Source organism: Bombyx mandarina, chromosome 12 (genome assembly GCF_030267445.1).
Source record: "Bombyx mandarina strain Sakado chromosome 12, ASM3026744v2".
Lineage (NCBI taxonomy): Eukaryota > Metazoa > Arthropoda > Insecta > Lepidoptera > Bombycidae > Bombyx > Bombyx mandarina.
In genome coordinates, this window is record NC_143219.1 from 12,634,920 (window position 1) to 12,649,199 (window position 14,280).

Genomic DNA, 14,280 nt, shown 5'->3' on the forward strand with positions numbered 1-14,280 from the left:
GCCATTATACGAAGCGAGTAAAGTTGTGTTGAAGTTTCGCGCGAAGGTCGGAAGCATCGTGTTGGATATCAAAGCATTATGGAAAACGTCAACGTGCCGTGATACCTTCCGACGTGTAGGTTCGATTTATATGGTGGAGATAAGGCGCATCTTATGCGTGCGTCATTGTAGCACAGGTGTCCACAGCTATTTACCGCCCTACTTATTCAAGTGCCTCACGCCGTGGAGGCGTAGCTCCGTGCTATGGATCGGGGGGAGAGCGATCAGTGAGTACCGAAGTGCCGGCCTGGGCGGACGCCTGGCTCTCGACCCGTCGGTTATCATACGAGAGGCAGATACGCGAGCGACAGTGCCAGAAAGGGACGCAGCTATCCGAAGTCCGTTTTCAACAGGTCGTTATTGTAGCTTCGACTAAATGGTGATTTCGTGCAATAATTTTTACTACAGTTGTACTTTTATGAAAACCGTTTAAACTTTTATGAGTTTTCTTGTGCGGTTTTGTAAATCGTTCGTAGGTATTGCTTCGCAAACAATTTCTGGAGATAATACGGTTTTGATATCTGCTCCCGTTTTATTGTTGTTTCCCAATATTTTTACTTTGTAAGAAAAGTTTTTAATCGAAATCCGTGATATAAAATTTGCTTATACTTGCACTGAAGATTTATTTTAAGTTGACGAACAATTCCAATATATTTGATGAGTAACCAAAAAGAAACATAATAATTAATTTGGTACCACTCCCAAGTTTGTCAGCTTCAACGTGAACAAATAGTAATAGTATCACTGTCCTTGGATGGTGACACTATTCCATTGTGAGTAGATTGGTAAATAAATGTTAGAAAATAAACTATCTAAATATTTTGATAACAAAGCAAACATTTTCAAACACGTTTGTCGACGTGTATCTGCGTAATTTAATTTTTCAACGTATTTCTTACCAATTCCAAGAAGTCAGTGATTATCAAAATTTCCACACGTATCAAGGACAGACAGCAACGCAATAATTACATTATTTGTCCTAAAATCCCAACTAGGGTAATCTGATCGAAAACGGTTAGGTTTTTAATTTGAGCTTTCTCAGTTTTTTTATACTACATAGTTATAGCTACTAAAATTCACTTTAATGGTAAGAAAAAAAAACATTTTCTTAAGTTTCAATTTTTTTTTAAATATTCCTAGCAAAGCTTTCAATTATTTCCTGGAATATCTTACGCCTACTATGAAATGACTCTGAATAAAATACTCCCACTCGCGTATACTAAGCTGACTGCCAGAAAAATAAAATTAGAACCTAAACGAAGAATTCCACATTCAACACTCCTAAGCTAATATTTTATCCAGTGTACCGTAAATAAACGGGATTCAAACAAGTACTGTAATTCAATATATTTAAAAGAGACACGAGCTCCTACCGAAAGTCGAACCTTGATATCATACAGTTTGTCAAAGTAGCAACTTGACTAACCAAGTGATCAAATCAAATCAAAGATTTTTCCTTCATGCTTAATTTTACTTAAAGCACGAATAATCCAACACATATCGGCCTTAAGAAATGAAAACTCCACGTCAACCTATATCCAAAAGTTCTGCTACAAACTTTGCTATTTACAAAATTACTTATCAAATGCCACACACAATAGCTATGCCAAAGCATTATGTGCAGTTTAAAATACCACTATTATACTATAAATGTACATATGTAGTATGACTCAAATTAGTAAAGCACTTGTTGATTATTGAAGCAACGCCAAATGTTGGTTTTTCTTTTTAATCAGTCTCCTATTTCGGTGAACATCAAATCAGATTATTTTCTACCATAAGGGTATTTTTTTTTCTTAGATGGGCGAACGAGCTCACAGCCCACCTGGTGTTAACCGGTTACTGGAGCCCATAGACATCTACAACGTAAATGCGCCATCCACCTTGAGATATAAGTTCTAAGGTCTCAAGTATAGTTACGACGGCTGCCTCACCCTTCGAACCGAAACGCATTTCTGCTTCACGGCAGAAATAGGTGTAGGGTGGTGGTACCTACTACCTGTACCTGTATTACTACTTTCAAATCTCTACAAGGTTGGATGGAATCATCAGCCGTTGTAACTATACTGAGACCCTTAGAACTTATATCTCAAGGTGGGTGGCGCATTTACGTTGTAGATGTCTATGGGCTCCAGTACCCACTTAAGACCAGGTGGGCTGTGAGCTCATCCACCCATTTAAGCAATAAAAAAAAAATAGTTATTTTAATTTACAAAAACCTTACATAACATATTATTGGGAGGAAATTACAGGACGATGAAAAAATCATTACACATTAACATTAAAAACTTGATAAATCTTCTTATGTTCATGATAACTACATTGTGAATCCTTTATTTGTATATTTTAGGATTTAAATTTTTTTAGACGCAGTTCGATGTTAGGCATATCTTGCAAGCTACCTTATTAACTTGCAAGATACGCCTTATTGTTGTTGACCTAGTTTCTCTAACGGTTCGCTTTCAGAGTGCCTTAGTAAATGCATCACGAGTTTTATTTGATGGCCTCATTTTTTCCTAACTACTTTTCCGATTTATCACCATTTGGAACGTTTGAAAATCGCTCTAAGCTTAATAAAACTTTAGTTTTTATGCTGAAGAATTGGTACCATCTGTCATGAATACATAATGTCAAATGACTTGGGTGATAAAAGTACAGCTTTCGTCCACTGAAAATCAAAATATTTTCCGGTTTGATGGTTGGGAGAATTGAGACAAATAGGAATGAGATTTCACCTTAAGCTGGTTGCGGCATTCACGAAGCCATATTTACAATCTCTGGTAACCACTTACCAACAGGTAGACCGTGATTTCGATTAGGCGTCTAGATGATTAAAATAAATTAACATTTTTTTATTCACAAAGGGCATTTTTCTGACATTACTCTATGCCGTTACAGCAATTGTACAAAACAAAGCGATGTTAGGTAGGCTTTCTCTAAAAAAAATTTAACAGTACTAAAGTAAGTTACATTGCATATCAAATGAATCTTTGATTAAATTGTTTTTAAGCTATTGCATAGCTTTTATCGCGGGCTTTGAGCGTGGCGACTGAATCAAGAAATTCTGTAACGAAAATAAAACCTAACACCCCCACTCCGCCTACCATGTAGCTCGCGTTCAACACATTCACACGTTGCGCTTGATTAATCTTTGTGAATAAGCGCGCAGCGTGACGTCGCACTGCATACGCATCATGAAAAGTCTGCCCATCCCTTGCTCGCGCGGTCTAGCTTATGAGTGGGAAGGGGATAGTTAGTGTTTTGCTTTTGTTAATGTTTATAAATATAGTGTGGTCTTATTTTATTATTGTTATAATATTAAATTATTATTGTCTAATTATAATTGCATAAGTTTATAAAAAATGCTATGCAATAGCTTTACCGCGACAGTCCCCGAGTGCCGCACGTGTTTTTTTTTTTCATAAGGTGACTTGATTCTCATGCCTAAAGTTTTCACATATAATTGTATTATTCATTTACTAAGTATTGCGTGAGAGACCTTTTATTTTCTATTACTTAACCCCATTAGAGAATACACACAACCTCAACCAAGCTGTATTGAATATCGCGTTACTTAGTCGGCGTAGACAATTGCTACGACGCGTAGCTACGCTCCGTAGCTCTACGGGACGTGTGGCAAAACATATTATTATCCAACAACATTTTCATTCCCCTGAGTTTTTAAGTATGGAATATTTATGTATGGAATTCAAATTGTGTTTCTGATTATAACGACATGTTTTATACATATTAACAATTGCTGAAAACAAAACAAAAGGTCTAGGTAAATTTGCGAAGTAATTTGAGAGGCAAGTTTTTCTACTTCATAGACTTTTTTCGAAGTTTTACTAAGAGGCTTAGTATATTGAGAAATTGCTTTTATTATTATCGTATGAAATTAATATTTTATATTGATTTACGAGCGTGTTCAGAAAAATCTCTTTTTCTTGTTTTTTAAATTGACTATAAATATTATTTAATTTTACTATGGGGACCTATGTTATCAGCAAAATAGGTTTTGTTATAGGTTTGTATGTTTGGGAGTTTATAATAAAGCAATTAATCATGTGCTTGCTATTCATTTTGAAAAGAAACAGTCACGTGATTTTCTTTGCTGCTTACAGATCATGTTTTGACGCCACTCAAAAAAAATATGTTAGTTTTCATTAAAACAGCTCTCATAGAATACAATTTAGAATTAAATTCCAATTTACTTACAAGTAATGGCATTCATGTATGTAGTTATAATAGACACCGGTAACTACGTAACACATTTCAGCCAGTAATATAAAAAAATATTATGCTAATATCAATAAATATCTATCACTGGTAAATACGTCTTACGGTAGTAGGATGTGAGCTCGCACGGGTAGATACCACAACCCACCTTTTCCTTTTTTTTTTTTTCGAGGAAGTCGCAATGGCAGGCTGAGTATTTCCAGAGTCGAACTGACTAAAACCTCCTGTCGCTCACCACGATACCACAACCCTAGCTATTTTTGCCGCGAAGCAATGCCTATTTGAAGGGTGACAGCTGTCAATACAATTGAAACTTCAATCTCATGCCTCGATACGGATGGCGGTGATTAAGTACAGACTCCTGTGAAAGCTTAGCAAGAGCTAGGCAACAACTTAACAACAGTTCGGCTGGGAGTACTTTTTTTTAATTATTATTGCTTAGATGGGTGGATGAGCTCACAGCCCACCTGGTGTTAAGTAATTACTGGAGCCCACCTTGAGATACGAGTTCTAAGGTCTCTCAGTATAGTTACGTACGACTTTTAAAGCAAAAATAATAATAATGATAAATACGATTTATTCATAATACGCCAATTCTATGTTAATTAAGCTCGTTTTCTAACATGTACCATATCAATTCAATACAATACCAATCATTGAACGACATTACGGTTTCGGTTCGACAATAAATGTTTCATACGCATATTTGACAACGGAATATCTTCTGTAATTTCTACTATTTACATTGCAAAATAAAAGAAATGTAGTTAAATTAGTGATTTTTTTAGTTATTCAGTAAATAATAGCAACTTATAAATAGTTTTTTACCTTACTCGATATTTTTCACAGTATTATAAGCTCTTACAGGTTAAGCATCAGACCATTTTAGAACACACTAAATATTTTATATACCGTAGAGTGAAATTGGTGTTGTTAAATGCCTAATGGACCGATAGATATCACAACATAATCATTGTCATCCACGCACATGAATTCTAAATCTAATACAAAAAATGGTTGTGCCACTTTGCGAAGCAGAAGAAATTACTGGTTCGCAGAAGAAGTTGGCAGGATCGTGGAACCTACTTAACGGACTAAAACTAGATTCTACAACTATATAATAATATGTACTATGTGTTATGATGATAGCCTGATTATATTATCTGCATAATTTTCTGCGAAGTATGCATATTTCGCTTATCTTAATTTAGGGATGGAAAAAATTATTAGCCGACATTTTATCATATCCCAACTTATAGATTTGTTCTTTAGACATAGCTGACGTAAATTCACAGCAGTATTATTAAAGGTGATGTTTAACTCTGTCTGGTCCTCTGATAAAGCGAGGGATTGTTTTATCATGGCGTTGTTTTGAGATGTTTGTTTAACAGATCGCGAAGAAAAATGTACATAGGTATATTTGATGAGATGTATATTAGATTTGTTCAAACCATGATTGAGGCTGTAGACGATATTAGAAATAAACATCCGGTAATCTCAGGTTCGCTATCCAATTTAAATATTAAATGAGTTCAGAGCTTCCAACCGGCTTAACTTTGGAATCTTTGATTGAAATATATAATCCGAGGCTTGGCGCACGCACTCGTTAAGTGGAATTTCAGTAAGGTCTTTCACCTGATCAGTCCAGTGCATGGTGATTCGTCCATGAGATCTTTTACCATTGACCCTACCCTGAACAACAAGTTTCTCGATAGATTCTGCTGGCCGTCGCGATACGTATCCAAAATATTGAAGAATCCTGGATTGCACTGTTGACGACAACCTTTGAGAGATATTTAGTTCTTTAGATATTTAGCCTCAGTTCGCAAACTATGGAAAACATCTGTTAAGGCTTTAATAAACAAGAATTCCACATGACCACGACTGCTCTGCCAAAAGCAACCGACTATGATGATGATATAATCTGAATGTGTTTGGAATAGCAGCTCATTATATGAACACTCGATGTCAACTTATCCTCTCTATTGATTTCGAAATATAAAACATTTTTAACGTTAGTCAATTTATAAAAATACTTTTTTTTTATATTTCGATTTTCTACATATTTTTTCATTATACGCATTTGAACTTCGATTTTCCTATTCAGCCGTTTGTTATCGTTGTTGACAATATTTATTGTTTAATAAAGTTGCTTAAATAATTTTTATAATTTTAAGTATAAATATGTAAAATTAGTTAATTTACTATCGATTGTTACGTGATTGAGACATCCTTTTTTTTATTGTACGTAAAACTGGACGAAATATTCGCACAGACTACTCAAATCCAATAAATAGTCGAAGGATTTTTTTGTAAATTGTGTTTTTATTTTTATCTTCAACATAATATAACTAACTATATCTTATTCACAATATAAGTATTCGTACGTAAAATTTGCAATTAGAAAGTGGTAGAGTTGTTATTCAAATATATAAAAACCTCTTCCTACGAACATTAAGTGGATCGAGAATCAATCTAGTAAAGAGCTTCCACTTTTTGATAACTTTCTCCAAAATTATTGAATAAAATTAGTTAGGTTAATCACTTTATGTTAATGAAATAAATTTCAAGTGAATAACTGAAACACAAACTGCATTTACTAGAAACATCTAAGCGTAAAATAAACAAGAATCGCCTTATTTTTGTTTACCGACCGTACTCGAGCTCTCTACGTAATTACTCGACTGAAGTAGCTCCTCAACTAAAACGCTTTGAAAATTCTTTGATCGCTCCCCCTTGACGGTGCGGCTTTGATAAGTTATTATGTACATTTTAAGCTATCGGCTAAGTTCATTTCGATTAAAATACAAGTATAACTTTGTTGTTTCTGTCAGACAAATGCCTCGTATAACAAAGTGGATCTGCATTAGGGCCTAATCAAATTGAACTGTTAGAATTTTAGAAAAGAAGAATTATGACATATTTCCGGTTTTGGAATGAGCTTCCCTTCACGGTGCTTCCCGAGCGCTGTGACATGTGGCTTAATGGTAGGCAGCAGTTTGGCTCTGCTCTTGGCATTGCTGAAGTCCATGGGCGACGTTAACCACTCACCATCATGTCGACCGTATTCTCTGACAAAAAGGGCTATAAAAAATTTTATAATAAAAGTTTACATTTAATAGGCATTCTTTAGTGAGTCTACATATACTTTATTGCACTAGTTGTGTGAATATAAACATAATTAAAACTATTTTTACGGCCTGAACTCGTGTTCATTCATGTTACATTCTGTTATAAATCAGCAAGCATGTATTGAGATAAATTCATAGTAGGTAGTTCGTTTAGTATACAGTTTTAGAAAAATTAGCACTGAGTTGCAGAATTTGAATACCGGCATTGTCGTGTCTCTATACATCAGCCGTATTTACCTTTAATCCATGGCGACTTCAAGACTATGGTTTTTTTTATTCAAAATCTTCATTTCCATTCCGCTCACAAGGTAATTCTTAGAGTTGCTTTAGATTTCTAGACATAAGTCATTTAAAATTAATTAGCTAACGCAAAATTGCTATCGCAATAAATATTGTAATAGAAAAATTTTGGTGATTATAAGTCTTATCATCTTATTAATTTCAATTTCTTAATTAGAAATTATTTTTCTAATGGGATTCAAAAAGACTTTTAATCATTATAATTTATGCATCGGCATAACGGCACTTGCATAGCGAATGTCCCCTTGTTATAATAAATCCTAAAAGTTAGCTTCGGCAAAGTAGAATTAGCAATTTACAATAAATATTTTTGTCAACCCTATCGAACAGTGGTGCCCTACAAAAGCAGATTGACTCTTAAAGTTATTGTTTACAATCAAACCAACAACAAAACAACAAGCACGATCAATACTCGGAGGTAAACAACAACACCGCTGTGATTTTAAGATTATGCAGAGTTTCCAAGATGAATTTCCTCAAAAGATTTATTAACTTAATTAACATGACTATAAATAGACATTTCGAATTAATTCTTACCTTACACATTATGCAGACCTGAATCGAAGCAGTGATTCTCAAAGTTTAATTTTTGCGAAAATGAGTAAATGGGACTGCATTGTGCTAAGTTATTACCGGAGCAAACAGACATTAAAATTTGAATGCCGCCACCCATCTTGATACATGAGGGGGAAGCTTCAATTGTATTGCTTAACAGCTACCCTCCCTTCCAATTGGAACGCATTACTGCTTCACGAAATTGGCGGATTTGCTTTACATGTCCGCTCAACTACCAATTTTTTTTTTAAACGCAATGTACACGGTACTGTCAATTGTTAAATCATGTACAGTTTTTGACTTCATTGAGGTTTTTTATGTTGCTAAACACATTTTTAGACACTCGAACGAGCAGATCAGATCGCAACCGGTCTTCGAAGCTCATTTTGGGACATCAGGTTCTACTATCAATTGGCTATCCCAGTTGTCCGTGAATATGAAAACTTTAAAAATGATTGAAGAGGACGGTAGGTAACGCTTGGCTCTGCCCTTGGCATTGCTAAAGTTCTTGGGCGACGGTAATCACCATCAGGTACGTCGTATGCTATTCTGCCTCTATGGGCAATAAAAAAAATTAAAAGGACTGATTTGATACCGATTTATTTTCAGTGGCGAAACTACATTTAGAATCATAGGTAAAGTGAATACCATTAAAAATGTCGGTGAAGGCCTGCTTTAATTTTGCTTTAGGCTCAGAAATCAAATTTGTTATTTTCTTTCCCTGTAAAGATTTTTCGACTCGAGGATAAGATTTAGGATTGTTTGAACCGTTTGATTTCGGGTTTATCTTCTTCATTTCATATACTTAATAATCAAAATTGCATTAGATATTCTATAGATCAAGTTTATTGTTAAACTTTTATGTATTATATGTCAGTTTTTTTTTTCTTTCCATAATGACAAAGTAGATTATGTGAAATTTAAATCAACGAGAGCTGAAATATTTTTGAGGAAAGTAAACATTGAAAGTAACGTTTCGCCGCGAGAAGGTTTCTGACGAATCTCTCATTAACATTCCGCTAAAGAAACTAAATGAGCAGAGATCATTTAATTTTTTTCCTACTTTTTTTTTCTTTCTTTAAATACCAGTGCAGCTATTCTGAAACATTATTGAATGTAATTTAAATGACTAGTTATAATGGAAAAAAATAAATGGTTATTTTTTTTTAAAGTACTAATGACTATTTGAAGCGCCAAGCGACATTTTAAAAGGTTTGTGCTGGCAGTATTTCACTTCTCCGCTTGACTCCAAGCATGAGAGATCTCAACTTATCTCTGTCTACTAAAAATACTACTACTGTGAATAATTATAATACACGAATGTCTTACTAACCAAATATGTTCCTTTCAATGACTCAATAATGTGATGTGATAGCAATCATATTATTTATACTATTTGTCCGATAAAATGAAAAAATGAACAATATAGAGGCCACTTTTATTCGGAGATCCTTGACTACATTGTTCCGTGAAATCAATGCTATCTTCAGATAAAATACGTTAAAATACATTAACCTTTGCTCAGTTAATGTATTAGATTATCTGCGCAGTAGATACGCAGAGAAAACTTGTTCGGTTTCAAATCTAAACAACATCAAGTATTCCTAATTGAATGAAGCCCACGCGATTAACTTGTTCGAATGATGTAGAATTATTTTGCTTTCATGAAGGTATATCGATTGGAACCATGACATAAAATCAAATTCATTTTTAGATAAAAATGTGATTAGCTATCGGTAATGATATGGAGAAGATTAATTTAGTTGAACTAGTGACGCACCTCCTTTGGTACTGTGATCGCACTATGTTATAGTTTCAGTACTATTTTGATACTTTAGCCACTGCCTTGAGAAATTTCATCAAAGCTTGTTCAGCAATTTTTCCATAACAAAGTAAGAAACATTGTCACAAATTTCGCATTCAAAATATTAGAGTCATGTTTTTAAGAGATAAAGAGAGTAAGATACCTTTTAAAGTGTAATTTTTTTCCTTTTTGCATACTTATCCAATAGTAGCTCCAAGGAGCTATGCTAGCTACTCCTTAAATTTGTTGATGAGCTAACGGGTCTCAACCTGATAGGTTTTACTAAAATCTGCCCTGGCATTAGCAATACTTCGCTAAATCTACTACCCGATGGGATTCACGATTCACTGAGAAGATTTGGCGAGACACTAAGTGGATTGTGTCTATGTGAAATTGTCGCAAAATATATGTCCTACTAAAATTTGGAATTTTGTACTTAAGCACCAGACATACCGATTACCGCAACAAATTGACCGCCAGCTTCTGAATTGATTTTACCTTGCAGACCATGCTTTGTTACCAGTAATGATTTTGTTTTTAAAGCTTAAAGACTTAAGTTACCAGGATAATTGGACATATATATTTAAAAGAAATATGTAACTGTAATTGACTCTTGTATTCAATGAGAACGTAAGGGTTTTCAACAACGTATGCTCGAAGGACCAAAACGGAGAGCCACTTCAGAATAATGTCAAAAAGGTTGAATTTCGGTTGACCGCTCGTTGAGTTATATTTTGCGTGGTTCATATAAATATTAATTTATTTTATTTATATTATCACGAATAGAAGATTAAGTACAAGCAAATAAATTATGGACAGCAATAATCCTAAGGAAGAAGTCATAAAACAAAAACTCTGACACAACACGGAGTAATAATTTGTCAAACAAACGTTTAAATACTCTTGGGTCTCATAACAACTTCTTGATTTCAAACGTGAGTAATGTGTTTTAAAACTCAACATTAAGGAGTCTTTTGAGATGTTGGGAGTTTTGATTGTGATTAATGCATTAACTGAGAGAACGTAATAGGAATAGGCGTTAAATATCTTATGTTTTTGTGATTGCAATTTTCCAAGCACAGAAACAAAAAAGAATCTCAGAACAACGTTGGAATTACTGGCTTTCGTATAATATGCATAATTTGGTAAGGTTCACGTTTGTTATTTAAATGCGGGGACTGCACAAAGATAATATTGCTTCCAACGTGCCACTGAGTGCTCTAAAATTTTATAATATGCTAACCGGATTTAAATCGAGAGACACTGTCTGAAATTCGAATAGAAGTCGTCGTGGCCTAAAGGATAAGACGTCCGGTGCATTCGTATGAAGCGATGCACCGGTGTTCGAATCCCGCAGGGGGATACCAATTTTTCTAATGAAATACGTACTCAACAAATGTTCACGATTGACTTCCACGGTGAAGGAATAACATCGTGTAATAAAAATCAAACCCGCAAAATTATAATTTGCGTAATCACTGGTGGTAGGACCTCTTGGGAGTCCGCACGGGTAGGTACCACCACCCCGCCTATTTCCGCCGTGAAGCAGTAATGCGTTTCGGTTCGAAGGGTGGGGTAGCCGTCGTAACTATACTGAGACCTTAGAACTTATATCTCGAGGTGGGTGGCGCATTTACGTTGTAGATGTCTATGGGCTCCAGTAACCACTTAACATCAGGTGGGCTGATAGCTCGTCCATTCATCTAAGCAATAAAAAAAAAAATTGTAACTGAATATCCAATACTTGATGGTATTAGAGTGAATCGTGTGTTTCTAGAAACCACTAGTCTTAAACTTGACGTTGTTTGGAATCGATCCTTAAATTTAGTAGTTGCATTTACTGGTCTATATAAACCTTTGTAAAGTACAATAAAACAATACGAAAATAGTCCATTGTTCTGGATGACTTTGGCATTTTACACGTAAAGGGCACGCTCTGGCTGTAACATAGTTAGAAGCTTTACTTGTTGCTCAACCCATTATATAGAACAATGATGTAATATTTCTCGTACGTTAGAAATAGAACAACGCTTTTTCGTGATGCTACGTAAGTTTTTGATGTAGAAACAATTCAGGGATTGCTGTAAATTTTTCATCGGAACAGCATCGTCTACCTCTAGACGAGGCATGAGGATCTTAATGGTAGTCTTTACCCCGCTATTATTATTTGTTAAACGACCGTATTAGCGATATCATCAACTATTTTCAACTCAACTCTTTAGTTGAACAAGGTTTGTTATTGAAGTCGGTAGTTGATGTTATTCCTTCACCGTGCATCCGATTTCGGCAAAGTTTTCAAGCAATCTTTGAATTTAATCTAACGATTTATAAACCAAGCAATTAGTTCTAGACAGTTACATTATGAACCGCACCTAACCACCGCTATCGACGGACCCGAAATTGACTAATATCTCGGTTACTTACTAAGTGATGGAACACCTACCACTTAACCGGTTCAAAGACTGTTAATTAGATCGTGAACGTTATCACCGCGCCTTTAATTATGTATAATTGACGCGGTGTCCAAAATTGAGCGGGAAAACGAAGCAGGAAATCAACTCATTACATTGTCATATAGAGCACCAGAAAAAATGAATTCCTACGATGAAGGAATAATGACATGTAACATGTAATTATCCGGGGTATTTTTTTTATATTCCTGCATGATCTCCACCGTTCTGTCTACTTCGGCCGCGAGATATTCTAAGAAACTTTAAGGGTTCTCATGTCTTAAGATGTAGTAGTGAATCAGGCTAATCTGCCCAGTGAAAAAAACTGTTATAGATTGATATTCTATATCATGTAACATAGTATTTTACTGGTGGTATGAGCTCTTGTGAATCCGCACAGGTGTGTGAATCTGCCGTGAAGCAGTAATGAGTTTCGGTTTGAAGGGTGGGGACGCTGATGTACTGTAAAAACTGAGACCTCAGAACTCATATCTCCAGGTGGGTGGCGGCATTAACGTTGTAGATGTCTAGGGTTTCTGTAACCAATTAACACCGGGTGGGTTGTGAGATCGTCCACTTACCTATGCAATTAATAAAAATTATGTAACATGACATCTCCTCAATTAAACGTTTTTATGACGACAGTTGACATTATGAATGAATAGTCACCATTTATTTGTTTTTAATAAAAATAGCCTCCTCAACTGGGTAAACTTGGAATGCGACGTAAACTAAACTGCGTCAATGCACTTTGTAACGTCAGTATCCGCGTGATCGTAAAACCTACACTAAGCACAATCAAAGCGCAATCACTAGTTTTAATTACTCTTTTGCATGGAAACTTGTGTCGACACGAATAGCGACTACGTGTGATGATCACAAAACTGAGATAAGGAACTTCATATATTTTCTTCCAAATGCAGGTCAAGCACGCAGACAACAACGACGGTACCTCAATCTATGATTGCTTGATTGAATTGCTTGATGATTGCTTCGTAGTCCAAATAGGCAGGATTCAGAAACCTAACTACGTAGGCCCGCAGTAATTACGCATAAAGTATTGTGGATTTCATTTTATTCCATCATTCCTGTGTTTTCAAAGTAATTCTTCTACGGTAGTTCGGCAGGCTGGTTCTGGTCCAGCGGGGTATTCCGGGACACCAGCGGCACCGTCTGGGCGGCCCGACGGGCTGCCGTACCGAGACGGCCGACGTTTCAGAGCCTTCGATTCGCCTCGAAGGCTCCGTCGGCTGGGCGTCCTTGGGGTGAGCCGCGCCGTCTGGTTGTAGTGTTGACCGCGGTAGCCCCCCTACCTCATCCGGGTTCTGACCTCGGAGGGGATCGGACGTCGGGTGTAAGAGTGCAGGGGAGTCGTTTAGTGGGTGGGCTCTAAAATCCTTGGGCCCGCGGTCTGCTCACAACACCATGCAGATCGTTGAGTCTCACATACCCCGCGCGCCCCTTTTGCGCGGGGACCTCGTAGGAGGTTCGGCCCTCTACCCGAAAAAAAAAAAAAAAAAAAAAAAAAAAAAAAAAAAAAAAAAAAAAAAAAAAAAAAGGGTTGACGGGAGAAGATCACGCGGACGCACACCTCCCCGCCGGTCAAAGCTCGTAAGGTCGTTCACCGACCTACCAATAACCGAGGCTATAAAAACCACCGAGGACAGGAAGACGTGGAGAAGCGTGATGTATTATTAAGTATCACCTTCAGCAATGAACAGATCGACTAAGAAGAAAGAAGCAAAGGCAAGCCTTGACGCGC

At 36.0% G+C, this 14,280-nt stretch overlaps 1 protein-coding gene across 2 annotated transcripts in view; it reads left to right on the forward strand.

Annotated features, from left to right (window-relative positions):
• Positions 1-244: 244 nt before the first annotated feature.
• Positions 245-14,280, forward strand: part of LOC114246134 (uncharacterized) — a 94,890-nt gene continuing 80,854 nt past the window's right edge. The window contains exon 1 of one of the 2 annotated variants that reach the window (XM_028178544.2): positions 245-392. The gene's annotated coding sequence lies outside the window, so the exon portion shown is untranslated. Of the gene's footprint in view, positions 419-14,280 lie in introns of both variants that reach the window. The other variant, XM_089731817.1, reaches the window with a different exon arrangement.